The sequence below is a fragment of the Sorex araneus genome, chromosome 7 (assembly GCF_027595985.1).
Source record: "Sorex araneus isolate mSorAra2 chromosome 7, mSorAra2.pri, whole genome shotgun sequence".
Lineage (NCBI taxonomy): Eukaryota > Metazoa > Chordata > Mammalia > Eulipotyphla > Soricidae > Sorex > Sorex araneus.
In genome coordinates, this window is record NC_073308.1 from 64,893,887 (window position 1) to 64,900,087 (window position 6,201).

The following is a 6,201-nucleotide window of genomic DNA, read 5'->3' on the forward strand; positions in this document are numbered from 1 at the left end:
CAATCTCTGAAATGCATTTGTTTCTCTGTTTATTATTTGTATATGATCTTTAAAAATAACTTGTGTAAATTTAATTGTAAAACTGACTGGGAGGCCCTGGGAAAGCCCAGTGGTAGCGCCCCCATCTGGCAAGGGGAAGGCTGCAGTTTGCTCCCCTCCACCATCCCACAGACTCCATGCAGCTCTGCCTCTCCTGAGTGCTGCTCCCACCACAGTGCGGTCTCTGGAGGGTGGGTGTGAGCACAAGATCCCTGTGGATACGGTCCTCAGCGATTGCAGGAGCAGCAATAACAATCACCCAGAGAAGGGAAGGGGAATTTTGTTTTGTTTCGTTTTTGTTTTAGTTAGGGGGTTACACCTGGCAGTGTTCAAGGCTTATCCGTAGTTCTGTGCTCAAGGATCACTGATGACAGAGCTCACAGATGACTCCCGGTTCTGTGCTCAGGGATGACTCCTGGCAGAGCTTGGGGGATCATATACAGTGCCAGGGATAGAACTGGAGTGAGCCACATGCAAGGCAATTGCCATAACCCCATATACCTCTCGAGCTCAGGGGAAGTTTTTTTTTTAACGAAATAATAAATGCACTCTGAAACACACACACACACATCCTTATATGTATGTAGGGGCCAGAGAGATTGCTTCAGTCATAGAGCATATTAGTCATCTGTGCAGTCCTGAGCACTACCTACACACACCACAGTGGGTAGCACTTGTGGCCCCTGAGCTCTGAGGAGGGTGGTTTTTATTTCGAACAATTGTAAATACGCAAACATAAGACAGATGTCCTGTCCCTGGACCTGAAACCCCCAGGGCAGATGCATGGAGTTCTTTGCAAAATGGCGGTGACTGTACAGCTGTTTCAGCTTCATTGTCTCCGTGCTGCACAGAACTTCCCAGCCCGGCCGCTATCTGTCACCCACTCACTGTCCATCTCCACGACACTGTGGACCCCTGCATGAATGCTCCTGGTGATGGATTCATTTCCCTTTGCAGGACAGTCTCTGGTGTTGTCTCTCGTCTATGGAACTGAAATTGCCTCTTAGGGACTGGCGCCTAGGGAAAGGCAGTGTCCACACCGGTGTGCTCACAGTAAACCTTTCCAGGCACAAATTGTCTGGACAAGGGGACAATGCCTGAGCCACCGATCACCTGACCAAGGGAGAGTCTCGGGGTTTACGCACACCGCACGCTTCCGGGAGCATCTTGAGATCTGTTTGTTTGGGAGACCCCACTCTTGGGAAGGGGGAAAGGACATTAGATTTCAAACCGAATTACTTGGGTCCCAGGAGAAGTGTTGAAAATTAGAGTTCAGCCCCTCTCTGCTTCAATCAAGGGGGTTTCCCAGATGTCTCCACTCTAAGAGGGGGCTTGGTTTGGACCCAGTGAAGACTGTGCTGGTTTTGCTGCTGGGTCAGGGAGCACCGAGGGACAAGAAGTGGGGAACTAGACTTAATAAGCAGTTGTCAGGGCGGGAGTGATAACACAGTGGGGAGGGCATTTGCCATACATTCGGCCGACCCAGATTCAATCCCCAGCATCCCATATGGTCCCCCAAGCACCACCAAGAGTAATTCCTGAGTACAGAGCCAGGAGTAACCCCTGAGCATCGCTGAGTGTGACCCAAAAAGAAACAAAAAGAAAAGAAAAAAGCAGTTGTCACCAACTGACATCTGCCAGCCGCACCCATGGTTTGTAGGAACCAAATAATGCTCTAAAATGTTGATACTTGAGACATACCATGTGAAAATCCAATTCAATTACATTTAATTTTTAAAAAATATATATACACTTGCTCTTCTTTCGCAAACCAATCACGAATCACAAAATCCCGTTCATCATCGATTTCTCGAGCGGGCTCAATAACCTCTCCATTTGTCCTATCCCTGAGATTTTAGAAGCCTCTCCCTACTCAGCCTTCCCAACGGTGCCCCATTGGAGGCTCTTTCAGGGTCAGGGGAATGAGATCCAGCTTGTTACTGGTTTTAGCATATGAATACACCATGGGAAGCTTGCAAGGCTGTCCCATGTGGGCAGGAAACTCTCAGTAGCTTGCCAGTTTCTCCCAGAGGGAGAAGTAGGTTATAAGATATCTTCTGGGAGCTTGCTTTTAAGTCTCTGGATGTTGGCCGTTGATGGGATTACACACACCTGGGTTCCTCTGCCGGTACCTTCATGCATGAGGCCTGTCCAAACGTGTGGAGAGGGGCCTCGAGCATGGCTGTAGCTAGGTTTCGGTGGTCTTCGGCTGCTCAGGGCGGGGAGGGAAGCTGGAGCTCATCCCCTCTAAGGGGCCCCGGGCAAGACAGCCAGGCGTGCAGGCAAGAGACTCTCTGCTCCTCTTTAGAAATCATAAAAACATGCACCTCTCAGCCTATCATGAGAACATGTGGGTGAGGTGACAGGTCCCCTCTCTGTGGCCACATGCCCACCCTGCTCGTGGGTGCCTCCTGGCCCTCTGCACTCACCCATTGTATCTGTCTTGACCCCGCAAACTCTTGAACTCGAGGCCAGCAGGCTGGGTGATTTGCCCCCAGTCCGTTGCCTTTTCATGACGGGTATGGCCATCAGTGCCAAATGAAAGCTGAGACTCTTTCCTTACAGTCCCTCTGAGTGTGAGCACATCCCAACCACAGATATTCTTTTTTTATAATGCAGGAGGGACACTCAGCAGTGATCAGGGGTTATTCCTCGCCCTGAGCTCAGGGATCACTCCCAGCAGTACTTGAGGGACCACGTGGGATGCCGGGGACCAAACCCAGGTTGACTGAGTACAAGGCAAGTGCTCTACCCTCTCTGGCCCCTCAGCCACAAATCTCCTGTTCCTATTAAGCACTGGAGAGGAATGGGGGGTCAGGAGTCATGTTTCTCATGATGGATGTGAAGCCCCCAGGCAAGCTCACCATTCTCCCCACACAAGTACCATGTACCTGCCCATGGGGATGACCAGGGCCCCTTTCTTACTTTAAGGAGCCAGGTGAGATGCACATTAAAGACTTATTTGAAGGGTCCCCAAAGGCGATGCCAAGTGGCACTTGTAGAACTCAGCATCTCTGGGCCCTGAAACTGTGGGTTCTCGCTCCTCTCCACCACAGAGATCAGCGAAGTTCAAGGGAGTTGCGGGAAGAGGGGCAGCCTCATGCCCTAAGCAACCGATGAGAAGGTCCTGTCCAAGCTCATGACGTTCTACCTGAGCAAGATGTAAAAGTGGGAGGCTTGAGGATGCCTGTTAACTGCAGCCAATGCTGCCCTCTCCTCACGACTCAGCTCTGCTATCAGAGACACCACGTGCCAGGCCACGGACCTTCTCTCCCAAGTCCACCTCACACAAGCCCGCTGGGCTGCTCTCAAGTCTCCTCCTTTGAATGTAAGCGCCAAGTGAGAATGCTGAGCAGCGCCTGCCATCATTTCTTATTTCTTGGCTTGACTCTACACTCAACCTTTGCTTGACTTTCTTCCTCCCGCCACGTAACAGAGTGAAGGTTACATGAGTTTCCTGCTGTGCAGAATTCATCTCCGCAGAATCTCAGCATTGCACTTGTAACATTTATTTCTTTTATTTTAATATTTTATCATTTTTTCCTAAATGTATGACCTTAACTGGTTGCCATGCGTTTCATTTCTTCTCGTCTTAAATATTTTAAAAGTTTCAAAGCACAATCATTACTCATAGTGTAACCAAAAAATTGCTCAGTTTTACTTCTGTCTTATTTAATTATAACTGAAACTCATTAAAATTATTTTCTTCCCTTATGATTTATTTCTGCATTGGTGTTACGCTTCATCTTTTTTGGGGAATATTTGAATGCTTGGCACTTGGTTACATTCCGGCCTTTGACTGGAAGGCCGACTCTAGGGCAAAGACCCAAGTTAGAGTATCCAGGTTTTCTCCAGAGGCAGAGTTGGGGTTCAGAAATTGTAGTATAAAGCACAAACTAATGGAAATTTACATAGAGAGCATTTTTTTAAAAATTTATTTATTAGTGAGTCACAGTGAGGGTACAGTTACAGATTTATACATTTTCATGCTCATGTTTCCCTCATACAAAGTTCGAAAACCCATCCCTTCACCAGTGCCCATTCTCCACCACAAATAAACCCAACATCCCTCCCACCCCCCCAATCCCATCTCCTCCCACCCCTTTCCCTGCCACTGTGGCAGGGTATTCCCTTTTGTTCTCTCTCTCAAATTAGGTGTTGTGGTTTGCAATAAAGGTGTTGAGTGGCCATTGTGTTCAGTCTCTAGTCTACATTCAGCACGCTTCAACCTTCCCTCGCGTGGCCTTCAACCACATTTTGCTTGGTGTTCCCTTCTCTATCTGAGCTGCCTTTTTCCCAGAATGTGAGGCCAGCTTCCATGGAGTTAACCTCCTGGTACTTATTTCTACTATTCTTGGGTGTTAGTCTCCTACTTAGAGAGCATTTTTCTTTTATCTGTTGCTATGAGCATGTTATATGTGTTTTTTGCTATATAAATGGCTTTATTGGAGTATAATACAGATACAAGGTAGCATATATTTAATGGGACAATTGGTTGGCTTTGGCAATATACAAATTGCCAGGATACCATCACACTATCAGAGAAATATGCAAGTCCAATTACACTGAGAATTTCTGCACGTCCTTATGTTTGGGTGGCTTTTGTTGATTGCTTGGTTAATTGTTGATAGTATTGTTGATGTTGTTGGTGGTGTTTTGTGTGTGTGTGTGTGTGTGTGTGTGTGTGTGAACATTTAATATAAGATCCATTCTCAAATTTTTTTGGGGGGGGTCTCACCCGGCAATACTCAGGGGTTACTCCTGGATCATGCACTCAGGAATTACTCCTGGTAGTGCTCAGGGGACTATATGGGATGCTGGGAATCGAACCCGGGTTGACTGTGTGCAAGGCAAATGCCCTACTCACTGTGCTATCGCTCCAGCCCCTCAAAATTTTTTAAAGTATGCTATACTGCATTGTCTCCTACAGACTCTACATTCTACAGATCTCTAGAACTCATTTATCTCGTACAACAGAACTTTATACCCTTGACTAACAACTCCCCATTTCAATTTTAATGATAATAAGAACTAATACCTAATCTCTAGTCAACCATATCACAGGCACTAGTCTAGGGCATGAACTTTCATGACCACGAGTGAGGCAGAGTGAAGTAAGGTTTCCAAATTTTCACTTCAAATATAATGAAAATATGGGGTGACTGATGAATTACTCACTTTAACAATCCTTCAAGGAGCACAGAGGGCCAAGCTAGCATAAGGGATGTGCACAGAGTAAATTGTTGGTTGGTTGGGTGGGTGGGTGGTGGTGGGTGCGATGTCTTATAAGTCTTCATGTCGGATTTTTAAAATCTTATTTAATTTTGTTGCAGTAAGAAATCAAATAAAATGTAAATCTGCCCTTGACAGTTTTAAAATGTGCAATACAGTATTGTTGACTAGAAAGATGAGTTGTAAAAAATATCTGTAATACTTACACATCTTACTTCATCGAAACTTTAAGGCCATTGATTTCTAAGTCCCTATGGTCTCCCTCCTTAGCCTTTGCAACCGCCAACCCACTCTTTGATTCGATGGACTTGACTCTTCGATAATTCCTCTAAGTGGAATCACGACTGTGTATCTTTCTGGAGTTGGCTTATTTTACTTGGCATAATGCCCTCCGTGTACTTTTCTGTGGTCGGTCTGTTGTTGCATACGGCTCTCCGAGAGCTATTAACACCCACCTTCACAGCACTGCCCACTATTCACAATATCCGAGATGTGGACACAATCCAAGTGCCATCCAGAGAAGAATGGATAAGAAAATATGGTCTCTACATCCAATGGAATGCTTTTATTCCTTTAAAAAGAAGAAGCTCCGACATTCATTTATTTCACTGTATAAAGTTCACTTCACAATCTTTGTAGTGTGTGACTCTGCTTTACTCTTGCTGGAGCCTGGCTGTCAATGAGCAGTTAATAAATAGAATTTTTTTTGGATTCCTCAGATCTCTACCCCTACCATATTAGCAAGAGCCAGGACTCAATCCTTTCTCAGGTTTTGGAATGAATCACCTCACGCCGGACATATCCCAAATGGACTAATGTGATTGGAGAGTGACGGAACACAGGAGAGGTCCACAGAGAATTGCTTCACTTTCTACCATCTCAGAGCATCTTTCTCTGTTACTTTCCCCACCCACAAGCCCAGCCCCACCT